Below are 15,906 nucleotides of genomic sequence, written 5' to 3'. Positions count from 1 at the left end.
TTGAAGTAATGTCTCAATCAAACCCAGAGCTCCCTGATATGGCTAGTCTTGCTTGCCAGCTTACTTTGGGGATCCTGCCACACCTCCCCAACCACCCCAAACCTGCCAGGCTAGAATCCTCAATTGACTGCCCTGCCCACCCATTCACCTGGGAATTTGAACGCCTGTCTTCATACTTACGCAGCAAGCGCCATAACTAGTAAGCAGTCTCCCTGGTCCTGCAGTTGTTGGCTTTTTAATGACCATTTCATTATCATTTCTCATTATACTTCTGTTTAGCATTTTCATTATGCTTCAGGGTCTCAACACCAGTGCTTCTCAACCTGTGGGTCGTGTCATGTGTCAGATATTCACATTCTGATTCATAACAGCAAAATTACAGTTACGAAGTAGCAACCGGAATAATTTTATGTTTGGGGGTCACCACGTGAGGAACTGTATTAAAGGGTCACAGCATGAGGAAGGTGGAGAACTAATGTCCTATACAGTCCTGGCTGTTCAGGAACTTACTCTGTCCAGCAGCCTGCCTCGAACCCACAAAGATTCACCAGCATACAGAGGGGCATCCTACATCAGTTTACGGCTACAAATTCCTCTCCCAAAATTTGCTTTTTTAAGCCTACAGCCAGCTTTTTTCCTCCCCTCAGAGAGTCTCCTCTGGCCATTTCAGCCCTTTCGGTACTTTCTGGAGTTCGGAAACAGTCCTTGTTAGCCGGTTTCCCAAGAGTCTGCATTGTCCTGGGGGAGAGGGTTTTCCAGCTGCTCTCATGGCTGTGCTAAGGCCCTCTCCTCTCATAGTTGTATCTGGACCAGAAAACTCAGAAGTCCTGTCAAACTAGGCACTTTCATAGGGTCAAGCTGTGGACAGAACAGTTTAAAATAGTCAAATTTGTTTATTGGTAAGAAATGATATTTTCTCTTTTCTGTCTTTAGAAAGCAACATCAATCAAGTTTAAAATGCATACTGTTTTCGTTTTTATTATTTATTTGAGAGAGAGAGAGAGAAAGAGAGAGAGAGAGAGAGAGAGAGAGAGAGAGAGAGAGAGAGAGAGAGAGAGAGAGAGAGAGACTGTGTGTCTCTTTGTGCTTAGGGCGCAGATGTAGGTGTTCCAAAGAGGGCAGAAAAAAAGAGTCTGATCCCCTGGAGCTTGCACTACAGGCAGTTGTGAGCACCTGACATGGTGCTGGGGACTGAACGTGGGTTCTCTAGGAGAAGAGCAAGCCCTCTTCACCACTGAGCCATCTCTCCAGCTCCTGCTTGGAGAAGCCAGCGCTGATGAGCTGCCATCCACATCGGGGTTCACAGACGTTATTCCTAGTGGTCTATCCTCAGATCCTAGGATAACGTTACAGTGTGTGTGTGTGTGTGTGTGTGTGTGTGTGTGTGTGGGCGCACATGTACACACATGCATGCTTGCTTGCTTCTTCCAAGCTCTTGGCTGTGTGAGCTCATTCCAGTTCACATTTCTGTCCAACCTCCAGTCTCCACCCCCCCCCCCCCGCCCCATAGTTATGGCACCTTAGCACTAGAGATATTTCTCAATCCTGCCTTTTTCCCGCTCCTCCTTCCTTTTCTCTGTGGTTTGGGGATTGAACTCTGAGCCTTTGACATGCCAAACATATGTTCCTGTGGCCTTCCGCCCTAGCCCCTAAAATCTAATACTTTGTTAACGAGATATTTTACTGGCTACTCGGCATGCATATTCACTGGAGATCAGGCTGTGTCCGTACAACACTGAGGAGGGAAGGGAATTCTCACTAATGTTTATATACTCTTGTGCTGCCATAGTGTTCCCAATCTTTTATAACTTTTGTGAGTATATCTGGATCATGGCTTTGACTTACTCTATTAACTATTTATTTATTTGTTGGATTTTTTTGAGACAGGGTATTATAGAATATTATTTTAAGGTGTGTTGCTTTTGTTTATGATGCATTTTTTAATTCTGTGAAGTTATGATTCTTTTCTTCTTCTTCTTTTGTTTTTTGAGACAGACTTTCTCAGTAGCTATGGAGCCTGTCCTGGAACTCACTCTGTAGACCAGGCTGGCCTCGAACTCACAGAGACACACCTGCCTCTGCCTCCCAAGTGCTGGGAAGTTGTGATTCTTTACCTGCCTAAAACACATGAGTATCTAATAAAGAGCTGAACGGCCAATAGTGAGGCAGGAGCAAGGATAGGCGGAGCTGGCAGGCGAGGGGATAAATGGGAGGAGAAGGAACACGAGAACAAGGAGAGGAGGACGCTAAGCCAGCTACAGAGTGAGAGGGAAAGTAAGAAGAAAAGGAAAAAGCCCAGAGCAAAAGGTAGATGGGATGATTTAAGTTAAGGACAGTTGGCTAGAAACAAGCCAAGCTTAGGCTGGGCATTTATAACTAAGTATAAGCCTCCATGTATGATTTATTTAGGAGCTAGGTGATGAGTCCCCGAAGAGCAAAGAGTAAAAAAAGTAAAAAGCAACAAACTTTATTCTGGCGTCCAACTTGGGGCTAGAGTAAAAGAAAATACAACAACGACAGGGGTTCTCTGTGTGGCCCTGGCTGTCCTGGCACTCGCTCTATAGACCAGGCTGGCCTTGAACTCAGACATCCATCTGCCTCTGCCTCTGGAGTGCTGGGATTAAAGGTGTGCACCACCACTGCCTGGCTACTTCATCATTTACCGTACTAACTAGCATTTACTCAGTACATGCATTTCTCAGTGAAATTAGCTTCTTGCCAGAAGAATATAAAAAACACAAACATGTTCTGAAGTCAGCATTCCATGGTACTCTGCCCTATCCTTCAGGTCTTCCGTCTGTCCTCCCCTTTCCCAAAGCTGTTTCCTGAGCCTGCGGTGGGACACGGGTTGACAGAGATGTCTCATTTAGGACTCTCAGTCATTTATTTTCAGCACTCTGACCAATTACGAGTCTCTGTGTTAACTCCTGACCATTCTTTAAGCAAGGTTGAGAAAAGCTCGAGTCTATGAGTATAAGCATAAATATTTAGAAGGCAGTTTGACTATATGACCATTTACAAAAAAAATTGTTACTCCTAGGGCTTATGACCTCTTACTTAAGCCATGGGCTTTGTCCAGGTTTATTGTACCAGGCAAGAATTCCCTTGTATGGAGCAGGCCTTAAATGCAACCAGAAAGTGATTAGTTATCCCATAATATCATGCCACTTGACTTAGTTAGGGTTACTATTGCTGTGATGAAATACTGTGACCAAAGCAACATGAAGAGAAAAGGATTTATTCAGCTTACACTACAACAGGACAGTTCATTATCAAAGGAAGTCAGGACAGGAACTTACACAGGGCAAGAACCTGCAGGCAGGAGTTGATGCAGAAGCCATGGAGGGGCGCTGCTTACTGGCTTGCTCCTCATAGATTGTTCAACCTGCTTTCTTATAGAAACTAGGACCACCAGTCCACGATGTCACCATCCTTAATGGGCTGGGTCTTCCCTCACCAATCACAGTTAAGAAAATACCCTACAAACTTGCCTAGATCCAGATCTTCAGAGGCATTTTCTCATCTGAGGCTCCCTCCTCTCTGATGACTCAGGCTTCCGCCAAGCTGACATAAAACCAGCCAGTACAACATTATTATGCCATCGAGCACATCCTGCCTGACAGACTAATATTGTAGCACACAGGCTCCAATGCTGGATAAAATCATTGATATCTTTTCTCCCCTGGAAGATTGCATTGCACCTTCCAGCATTATGAAAGAGAGTCAACAGGGAGGTTGCGTATCCTGCAACCAAACTGCACGGTTTCCTTCAGCAACACAGTCTCTCCACTTAGTTCTTTAGACGACAAAGAGCAATGGCAGTAGCCAGTGGTTGCTTTTGTAGATCTTTAGGATCTTCCTGACCATGGCTTTGCACTCAAGAACTCACGAACATCTGCTATTGCCTCCCTTATTCAATGGTATTTGAGCTGAGATGAACGAAGCAGAAGAATCGGCCATGCAAACGTGCAAGGAAGGAGAGCTTGGTGTACAAGATTGAGCCAGTCAAAACCCCAACATCAGCGAGAGACAAGTTCCCAAGACCCCAATCCAAGTTGGCAAGATGCTGACTGTTGAGAGAGAGGTAGTTATTTTTCTTTGGGGTTGCAGTCACTGTAGGTTGCCCATGCTCCAGCAGATAGACCCATACCCATGTACACAAGCGTAGCACTAATTGGTTGCAGTGGGTCATTACAAACAACAAGAAAAAAAGACATTAAGTTGGGAAGGAGGCATGCTGGGTGCTCCAGATAGAGATGGAGGAAAGAAATGGAAGAGGATATGATAATGCATTGTATGCACAGATGAATTCTCAAAGAACAAATAAGAATATTTCTAAGTCATAAATTCAAGAAAGAGATAGGGAATAAACTAATATTCTAAAGATGGAACAGAAAGAGAGTCTTTAAATTATGTTTGGCAACTCATAGTTCTTCTGGGTGGTGATAAGAGAAAATGAGGGAAAGGCAGATTGAAGAATTGCATGCTTTTTTCTGGATGTGTGATTGGGTCACTTCATGATCAATGCTAGCAGAAGTGCTATTCTATGCGAACAAAGCTGCTCTGGAGCCGTTATTGAACATCTTCTGGAATTCTATGTGGACGCACCCCAGAAGCTGAGCACACTCATTCATTCAATCCACAAATACTTATCCAACACCTGTTATGTCATAAGTACGGCTTCAAGTGACAGGAACACAGAAGTAAGCTAAGTTCCAGCTGTCACAGAACTCAGTGGGACAAGCATGCGACACCACCAACAAAATGAACCGTTAGGGTGTGTCTGAGGGGAGACAGAGAATCAATCAATGTGTGTCCTGATCTGACTGGTGGTGTCTGAGGGGAGACAGAGAATCAATCAATGTGTGTCCTGATCTGACTGGTGGGGTTCATTAAAGACAACATTTGAGCAAGATGCTGAATGAATGAGCAATTTAGCCATGACATTGTATAAATAAGGAACATGCTGTGTACTGAGAAGCTACATGTCTAAAGTACCCACAGAAGAGCCCTTGGTGGCTCTGAAGGTCATAGTTGTGATTTTGGATTTTACTTAGAGATACGAAGCACTGGAGTGTGGGACACATGCGATGCCATGATTTGACTTACATTTTTAAGAGATCTTGGAGGAGCTGGGGATATGGCTCTGGGGTCAACAGCTCTGGCTGTTCCTCCAGGGGACCTGGGTTCAATTCCCAGCATCCATGTTGGGCAGCTCACAACAGGCTATTCCTCCAGCTCCAGATGCCTTTGGCACCTGACTATATATACACAGATTCATACACAGACACATACTAAACATGTCATTAAAAATTAATTAAAAGAAAATTAACTGGGTGGTGGCGGTGCATGCCTTTAACTCCAGCACTTGGAGGCAGAGGCAAGCAGATCTCTGTGAGTTCGAGGCCAGCCTGGTCTACAAGAGCTGGTTCCAGGACAGGCTCCAAAGCTACAGAGAAATTATGTCTCAAAAAACAAAAAACAAAAAATTAAAAGTAAATCAAAATAATTTTAAGTTAAAATCTTTGTTTTGGGTTTGAACTTGAGTAGTTTCACGTTCTCTCTCCTGCATTAACTAAACATAAAATATATTTTCAATGACATATTTAAAGGAATTTTCAATCTTTAAAACAGTGTTTATACTGGGGACATCACTCATGAGTGATGCTTCAGTAGTGAGAGAACTTGCTATTTGGTTTTTCAAGACAGGGTTTCTCTGTAGCTTTGGAGCCTTTCCTAAAACTAGCTCTGTAGACCAGGCTGGCCTCGCACTCACAGAGATCCTCCTGCCTCTGCTTCCTGAGTGCTGGGATTAAAGGCACGCGCCACCACCGTGAGGCTAAGTATTTCTGAATAAAATTTAAACAACTTTGCAGAAACCTCCACACAAAGCTCTTTTGACTTTTAAGTCCTGCCCCCTGAAAATTTTTGGTTACTTGTCCTATAGCTAATCTGATAAATCCAAAAACAAACATTAAAAATCCCCCTTCTTAACAAGGTAGTGGTGGTGCACACCTTTAATCCCAGCACTCAGGAGGCAGAGGCAGGTGAATCTCTGTGAGTCTGAGGCCAATGTGGGCTACAGAGGGAGTTCCAGGGCAGCCAAGATCACACAGAGAAATCTTGCCTTGAAAAACAAAAACCAATCAAACAAAAATCCCCCTTCTTTACCAAGTATGTCCAAAACCTCTGTATAAATAAGCAGTGACCTTTTTTGGAATTCACTTACATCAGTTAATGTAACAATTAATTGAATGACTTGAATATGATAATAACCAGAGCTGGCAGACGAAGGCTTAGCATAAACAAGGCTGACTTGGAAACTCACCCGGGGAAAGCTGAACCGAGGAAGTTGGAGACATTCACTGCCCTTCCAAAAGAAAGTAAAGCTCGCTGGTTAATCTTCTGTGTCAGCTAAGTGGGGGTTTGGTCAGGAAAGCATCTATTTTGAGTAAAGGAGCATGTTGATGTGCACATAGCTTTGTGAAGTAGGGAAATTTCTGGTTGGACATCCAGGAAATTGCTAGCTATGGTTTGCCTGCAAGAAGGCTGACCAGAACATGACTTTGAAGGGGTAATTGCTTCTCATTCTATATTCTTTCACTATGTTCAAACGTTTCTCAGTGCATATATGTGTATACACACAGACACACACACACATGCACGCACACTCATGCCCCCCACATCCACACATTTATACCCTCCCATGCACACATCCACACATTTGTGTACCCCCTCTCCAGTAACACACCAATAGTTTTAGAAAGCTGGTGTTGGTGGGTACTTCCCTGTAATCTAGACACTTGTGAAGAAGAAGCTGGAGTTTGAGGCCAACCTCGGCAACACGAGTTCTTTTTCAAACAACACAAATAATGTCCCCCTAATTATCTAATTTAGTATCTATCTCATGAAGAAGCTATGCTACGATGGAAAAAAAAAACTTCAAAAGAACATTATTCCTACTATAATACAACAGAATGAACCAAGCCAGGCAACCTACAAAATATCATGTTTTCTTGAGCCTATTATATTCCCATGAGGCAATGGTTATGGTTTGGCACAAAAGACTCATGTGTTCAAGGTTTGGTCCCCAATACAATTTTCACAGGTATTTGGGGAAGAGGTTGGAGATGAGGGCTCCAAATTAACCAATGGTTGGTAGAGAGCCACCATGTGGGTGCTGGGCACCCGTCTCAGGGTTTCTACTGCCACATGAAACCAACACAACCAAAGCAAGTTGGGGAGAAAGGCTTTGTTTTGCTTATACTTCCACATCACTGATGGACGAGCACTTAAGGAAGCTAGGACAGGAATCCAAACACAGCAGGAACCTGGAGGCAGAGCTGATGCAGAGGCCATGGAGGGGCGGGCGGGCCTTGCTTACTGGCTTGCTACCCATTGGTTGCTCATCCTGCTTCCTTATAGAACCCAAGACCACCTGCCCAGAGATGGCACAACCCATCATAGGCTGGGCCCTCCCTCGTCAATAATTAATTAAGAAAACGCCTTACAGGTTTCCGTACAGCCCTATCTCCTGGAGGTATTTTCTCAATTGAGGCTCTCTCCTCTCAGATGACTTTAGCTTGTATCAAGTTGACATAAAACTATTCAGGACAGAAATGAACCTTGGTTGTCTGGAAAAGCAGCCAATACTCTTAGCTGCCGAGCCTTCTCTCCGGCCATTTTTCTTATTTCTAACTGTTAGGTCTCAAAGAAAGTCAGGACAAATGAATAACTGTGGTATCTATTTAAGATATAAAAATGAACGCTGACTGCCAGCTTTCCCCAGCATCTCTCAGATTCATCCTGGCTGGCACACTCTGCTCCCTACCCAAAACACCTCCAGCCGCTGAGCCTCACCTCCCCAGCTCCTCTAAGTCGTCTAGAATCCAGCATCTGGCTACGAGTCCTCTTGATTCTTCTTCTCTCTCGGTTCTCTTGGTTCCCTTCCTGTTCCTTGCTCTCAGTCTCCCCACAACCCTCTCTCTCCCACTCAGGGCCCAATTCATTCAGTCTGGACCCTTCCAGATGCCTCTGGCTGTTTTCTCCCTCTTCTCTACCATAAACCTTCTCCCCAGCCTTGCCTTGGAGCATCATGCCCTCATTTTTTTCATTCACTAACCACAACTGTTCACTTTCATCAGGAAAGCTTGTAAGAGTCAAGTCAATAAAGAGGACAAGCAGAAGACGAGATGTGGGAGAGAGCACAGGGGAATTGCTTTGCTTCCGTTCACACAAGGGTGACTGTCTTTCCTCTGACTCTTCATATGAGCTTATGGATTTCTGTCATTGTGTAGGAATTAGTGTAAATCAGATTTATCTTTTAAACACCCAACTTTTGTTCTGTTTCCTTTATATTTGTAACAACGTGAGTCTGGACCACAGGGTTTTAAATATTCAAAATGAAAGACTGAAAGGGGCTATTCTAAGTTTTATATAGACTCAGAGGTGACACCAATGTTGAAATTATTGGACTACCAGACTTAACCTGAATATCAATTCCCAATATATAACCTTCTAAAGAAGAGAGAAGGGGCCAGGCAAGATGACTCCCTATGGGCAATCCTTCAACAACAATTTTAAGAAAGGTAATCCTTTCCCTTTCTGGCTTTTCTCAAAGACAGGGTCTCATACAGCTCAGGCTAGTTTCAAGCCCCCTGGTTTTCCAAGGATGATCTTGAACTTCTGATCCCTCCTGTTTCCACCTCTGGAGTGCAAGAATTACAGCATGTATCCCCACACATGTCTGAGGGTCACACAGGTGTGAGGGTACCTGTGGACACGAGCCATCCTGGAGGTAGAGTTACAGGGGGTGGCACAGCGCCTGACCTAGGTGCTGGGAACAAAACGTGGGTCCTGGGGAAGAGCAGCAAGCACTCCTCACTGCTGAGTCCTCTCCAGCTCCCCACTCACTGTGCCCATTAGAATGTAAAGACGAGTCTCCTTCTAGTTTTAGAAAATTATACATTTTTCAAAGCATTAGTTTAGCAAAGTGTCCCTTTCCCTTGAGGGGCTTGTCTAGGGGTGGGAGTGTGATTTTGAAGAGGGGATTCTGAGGGCAGTGGCTCAGCACTTGATGAGAGTTTTAGGTGGCTGAGCCTGCAGTGTAAAAAATTCAGGAAGGCGAAAGTCATGGTGAGTCTGTTCTCGAGGCCATACAGAAGCAGCAAGTTAAGCTCCCACTCACCCTAACCCACCCCTGTGAGAATTTATTCCAGACACTCAGGAAATAGGGAAAAAGCTCTTTGACAGCATAAATTCAATTTTGGCTAAGAGAAACCAGCCACAGACAGGACGTAGCTTATATGCTAGTATTTAACATTCTACATATCCTGTCATCATTAAATTTCTTTTAGGTCCCAGGCCCACATTACACTTTGGGCAATTAAAAAGAGACAGGCGACTGCCAGTCTGGTCATTTTGGATAAGTGGGAGATTTACCTAGCAAAGATAATGTCACAATTATTTGTGAAGTTGACCTGTGTTCCTTTCTAGTAACAGCTACCCAGGGTCATCCTGCTCATTTGGAAGAAGTATGCTTTTCCTAATAAGCCATGACTTAATGAGTGGATGTTACCCAGTATTGACCCTTTGAGATGCCCGTTAGAGCATATCCTTTGATATGGGAATAGGGCCTAATTGTGAGCAATCAAACTTAGTCTCAACAGGCTAAAACTTCAATTATGTTACAGTTATGAATTTCCCCCACAGTTTCTAACAATTATGGTTAGTCGCTGCTTATCTTCCAGTTATTATTAGAGACAGGGCTCCTTCACCTACATCTTACTTTGTGCAACTTAGTATTTCCTAAGCAAGATTATGGGTAAATCCTGTATAACATCAGTGATACTCTGTATCAGTACCCTAGAGAATGCCCAAGAATTAATGAAAAATAACTTTCTTTCACAGAATGCCTCTATATAATAGACTGAAGCCCCCCCCCCCGTGTGTGTGCGCATGTATATGCATACATACATATATAATGTAAATATATATTATATATAGGGAGCAAGAGGGAGAAATCTGGCTAGAGGGAGATAGAGAAAGCTTATATCCATAGCAGAGCAAAATTTGTTTTTAAACTATTTGGGTTATTTCTCCTTCTTTTGCTTAGACCACTCTCCCCATTGTCCAAGTGAAGACACACACACACACACACACACACACACAAAACACGATTGATTAGCAGTGAAGGGAGGTGGTGTGCATTGACCTTCGATGTTGCCTAAGTTCTTTGGAGGTTCCCTAAAATAATGTCTGCTTGTAGCTGGGTCAAAGGAAACCCAGGGAAATAAAATCCCTAACCAGGTTAAAAGAACCCAGGAGTTGCAGAGGGATATAGGTAAGTCAAGAGTGCAGAGTGGACCCTAGATAGCAGTCGAGGCTAGAGGATGCAGCCCAGGGTAGGGCACTTGGAGGCCATAGGCTGAGTCTTTCCAAAGCATCTAAATAAGGGATCTGGGGGGGGGGGGGAGGAACTGGCACATGGTCAGCCTTTCACCCCATTCTCTCCAGTATATACTGAGGAAATCAGTTGTCAAGTCCCAAGGGCTCAAGGGTGTGGCACGCACAAGTGCTAGGTTTACTTCACTGTTTCCAAAAAGGTTTTGAGTTAGCAGAGAGAGGCTTAAAAAAGCATGATGACCTCATCCAAGGCCATGCCCCTTTCCCCAGGCAACTGCCCAGTGCCAGTCAATATGAGATACAAAGGTCAGCTCTCTTGCCCCAATTTAGGCAATTCTTCTGAGTCCCAGTTTCAGATGGGCCACAACAGCAGCTGAGGTTTGTTTGATTTTCTTGTTGTTGTTGTTTTCTTTTTCTTTTTTTCTGCTTTTTTTTTTTTTTTTTTTTTTTTTTTTTTTTTTTTTGGTTTTTCGAGACAGGGTTTCTCTGCGGCTTTGGAGCCTGTCCTGGAACTAGCTCTTGTAGACCAGGCTGGTCTCGAACTCACAGAGATCCGCCTGCCTCTGCCTCCCGAGTGCTGGGATTAAAGGCGTGCGCCACCACCGCCCGGCTTTTTCTGCTTTTTTTTAAAGACTACATGACAATTGAACATCTCTCCAGTCATTTTCCTTCCCTTCACCTTCACAGATACAAGAAACCTCCCTCCAAAGTCACTCATTACTCTTCAGCCTGCTTTAAGAATGAAAGACTTAGCCGGGCGGTGGTGGCGCACGCCTTTAATCCCAGCACTCGGGAGGCAGAGGCAGGCGGATCTCTGTGAATTTGAGGCCAGCCTGGTCTACAAGAGCTAGTTCCAGGACAGGCTTTAAAAAAAGCTACAGAGAAACCCTGTCTCGAAAAACCAAAAAAAAAAAAAAAAAAAAAAAAAAAAAAAAAAAAAAAAAAAAAGAATGAAAGACTTAGAAAGACTTAGAGGTGCAATCAAAGAGTCTAGGCTTCCAGTAAAGGATGGTATGGAGTTGGTGTCAGTGGGACACGAGGAGATTAGGAGGGGTAGTAGAAGACCTGGGTACAGAAGAAATGCTAAGACACAAAACAGCTTTATGACAAGACAGCCAGCCAGCTTCTGAGGAACAGCAAGAGAGGGGAATGCCATGGGTTTGAGAATGTGATTGCAGAGGTACAAATGAGACAACAAAATCTAAAAATATTTATGATGCTTAGTCAAAAGCACAAATTGATCATATGTGGGAGTGACAGAAAAGTCAGAGATGACATCTGGGTTTCTGTATTGAGCAACTAGTGATGTCATCATTGTCCCCAATTGAAGTTACAATTCCTAAAAGAGAAAAAGGGACACTTCCTACTTGTGAGGGCATCCAAGCTTAATCATTTCTAGACCTGTCTGCGACAGCTTTCCCCTGCTCACGCCTGAGAAGATGGACATAGCCAGCTCCTCCCCCGTTCAACCACCTCTCAGCACCACCAGAGACAAGTGTAAGCACTAAGCCCCAAGTCTAAGCCTCCACTATATGCATGCAACTGTTAACCACAAAAGAAAAATGAACTAAACATAAGAAGAAATCAAGAAAGATCATTACAGTACAGAGGTTAAAAGGCATGCATGTTGGAGCAAGTTGGTTTATATTCAAATTTTGCTTCTTATGCTAGTTTGAGAAGTAAGATCCTCATTATAGTAAAAAAATCAAGAGACTGGTGAGCACAAAGCAGTTTTTAATATGCCATTCTGCAGAGAGGGTTACCAACGTAGAGAAAAGGCAAAAAGAGCTGGTGTGCTGGCAGCCCAAGACAGGGGCTTTAAAATCCCCACCCAGAAGAAAACCCTGTCCTCCTCCACCAGCTGGGTCTTTAGTGATTCCCAATCTAGCAAAGCCTTCTTTCCAAATGCCCCATCGTATTAGAACCAAAATAGGTCATGTGTAATCAATGATTTGGTACTTGAGACTGCCCCCTCTTCTGAGGATGGCCTCTGTCACATAGCTGGTGGCTGGTAACAGTATCAGAGTTTTAAGACGAGCAGGCACCAACTACCAGCTATGCCTGGGGTCTCCTGTCTTACTCTGATGAACTTTAAGCATACTTCACACTGAAAACAGAACACAGCACTTCTTTTACTGGTGAGATGGGTTGTGGGTAAAAGGCTCGCTGTACACGTATGAGGGCCTGGGCTGAAAACCCCAGAACCCACAAACAGCCAGGAGCAGTAGTGCACATCTGTACTCCCGGGACTCCTACGGAGAGGCGCGAGGTGCAGACAAGGAAACTCCTGACGCTTGGGCCAGCTAGCCTGATTTCACAGCAACAAACCATGAGACCATCTATCTTAATTCCAGTACTTTAGAGGCAGAGGTTGGAGGATCTCTGTGAGTTTGAGGTCAGTCTGGTCTACATAGTGAGTTCCAGCTAGGACAACACAGAGCAGTGGTTCTCAACCTTTCTAATGCCGTGACCTTTTAATACTGTTCCTCATATTGTGGTGACCCCAATCATAGAAGTATTTTTGTTGCTACTTCATAACTGTAATTTTGTTACTGCTATAACTCATACTGTAAATATCTGGTATTTATCTGATAGTCTTAGGTGACCCTTGTGAAAGGATCATTCAGCCCCAAAAGGGATTGCAACCTACAGGCTGAGAACCACTCAAGACACAGAGAGACCCCCATCTCAATAAAGGACCACATCTAGCACACAGTAATTACTTTATATGTTTATATATTAATATATAGTACATTTCGTATTGCTTCTGCAAGTTCTATGAAGATAGGAATTGTTCCTTTTATTTTCCTTTGATATTAGGAGTGGTGTCTAACGAAGATCATACAATGAATACTGACCAAGGAAAATCCTTGAGAAAAGAATACTAGCTGTTCTTTCAACACAGAGCCTTTTCTACCTCCCTAGTTCCAGAAGCTAAATTGTATCTGGGCATCTCACCACCTGCGTTGTTTGGTCACTGAAACACGAACTGAAAGGTTTGTAGGACTTTCACAAAGGCCTTGTCTGGAAGCAGCCTCTCCTTTTCTCCGCTCTCTGGCCTGGATCTGAAGCTGTCGTCGTGCACCACAAGAACACTGCAGGTGAGTACACGGGCACTGAGATGGAAGACAGACAGACATACAGTGGATGGAGGCCCTTTGTTCCTAGAGGGCTGCCAGGCCGTTCCGGGAATTTCTCCCTCTGGACTTCAGATGCACGAGAGAAATCCATTTCTGTAATCACAATCATTGCTCTTATAAATCTTCTGGTTAAATGCTGCCCAAGTCATCCAACCCACACATTTCAAATTTATTATGCCTTGAAACTACAGCTATAAAGCTCTGAGACTTAGAAAACAATCTTTAATAGTATTTTAGAGATGGATGATCGAAAATGGAATGGATGGGATTAAAGAGAGCTTCCCTAACAAGCAGGGGTTACCCTTTTCAGACCGCGTATACAAGGGGCATACTAAAACAGAAAAGCTTTCTGAGGGCAGAGGATGTAGCTCAACGGTAAAGCACTTGCTATGACACCAAAACAGGAAAAATATGTTCTGTAGGTTAGGGGTTCTGTTTGCAGCTAAGAGTGAGTTCCTGTTTGTCCTATGTTTGAGCCATCTGCACCAGATGTGTTTGATCGCATACAGTGGGAGACATGTGGGCAGGAAATGCATCGGGACGTATGCTTGCCCTCTTGGATGCAGACAGGAGGTATGAAGGCAGGAAATAAGTCAGGATGTATGCTTGCTCCTGACTGGACATGGCACTGGGTATTGGGGAATGTGACTTGTGGGGTTTGTGTTTTTCAGGCCCTGACAAACGTTACTTGTGCTCATTTTCTGAGAACCCAGATATGGACCTGGCTGGAGTCCATCCTGCCTGGCCAATATTTAATCAAAACTTGCTTCAAATTGGTCTTTAAATTGTGGTAATGGCCTTATTCTCAACCCGTGGGATTAGCATTGCCCAGCATGTACAAGGCCCTGGGTTCAGCCCTCACTACTGAAAGAAAAAGTGGGAGGGTTGAAACCCACTATATCCAAAATACCATTGTATTTGAGAAGTGAGTCTAGAGAGACCAGCTTTACCCCTCAGGACGTGAAGATGGATCACATATCTCATCCATAACAAGAAAATAGAGAAACTATGTAAATTGGGCAATTACAATTGCTAAGCTTGTCCTACATATGTGAATTCTTTAAATATCACCTTTGGATACGGTATTGAGAAATTTTTACAAAAGAAAACAAAACCAAAGAGAAAAATGATGCTGCTATTACCTGACTGGCTTGCTCTCAGGAAGAGTCCTAGTGAGTAGTAGAGACGAGATTAAACCTCTGTTTGCTCTGGAGTTGCCCTCCCGGTGTAGCCCTAACCCCACACCAACACCTGAGCCCATTCTCAAAGGCTCCAGAGCTGTGTCTCACCAGGTGGCTAAAGACCGTGCTGGTCTTACACCGGTTATGTGGCTTGCCCTCACCTGTTTGTTTCCTGGCACTTGGGAAATAGCTTGACTTAAGTCAACTTCCCCTACAGTTCTTGTCAAACTACAGGATCCGGATCCCTTTCACGAGGTGACAGCGAGCCCTTAAGTCTTTTCTCAACTGCTCTGACTGGCCTGAGCCTGCTTTTCCACTGCCAGTAAAACACAGGTGACTCAAGTTAAGATTATAAACCTCTCATCGGATAGGCGGGGAGAGTGGCTGGCCTGTCCTGGCTACACCCAGAGTTTTTCTTGCTTGGCCAGACGACTTCAAGCTGTTCCAGTCCCTGTGCTCTCTGTCTCATTGAACGCCACCAACATCCACCAGCCTACTGTCCAAGCCAGGGCTCCCTGTCTCACCCAAACACCTCTTCCCATCATCTACCGCACACAGGGAGTTCCCGCCTCCTCTTTCCAACCTTTTCTACCATTATTTGCCTATCTCTATCACCTGATCCAGGCCCCGTCCTCATCCGAGATGACGGCCCACTTTCCTTAGCACCTAGAGAGGACCTGCTTGGTCCTCGAGCATTGCAGACAGTGTGCCTATTGCAGTGTTGCCCCTTTCATGTCTGTTGAGGTAGAACTTGCATACAGAAAGGTACCCAAAATGACTTGGTATGTTTTCAAACATGTACCCAGAACATTTCCAGCACTTCAGAAACCTCCCTCATGCCCCCATTTGAGTCATACCAACCCACAAGGTAACTACTTTCCTGACTTCTGTTAACATCAATTAGATTTACCTGTTTTAAAAATTAATATACATACCTATAGTAGATTCATAATCTCTTCATTCCTCTCTTTTAAAAATAATCTGTTTATTGTTGTTATCTTTTTATTTTATGTTCATTGGTGTTTTACCTGCACTATGTTTGTGTGAGGGTGTCAGCAGTACTGGATGTGAGCTGCCATGTGGGTGCTGGGAATCAAACCAGGGTTCACTATAAGAGCAGCCAGTGCTCTTAGCTGCTGAGCCATCTCTCCAGCCCTCTGTCCACTCCTCTCTTATCTTCA

Source organism: Arvicola amphibius, chromosome 11 (assembly GCF_903992535.2).
Source record: "Arvicola amphibius chromosome 11, mArvAmp1.2, whole genome shotgun sequence".
NCBI classification, from domain to species: domain Eukaryota; kingdom Metazoa; phylum Chordata; class Mammalia; order Rodentia; family Cricetidae; genus Arvicola; species Arvicola amphibius.
Note: the sequence above shows the minus strand (reverse complement) of the source record.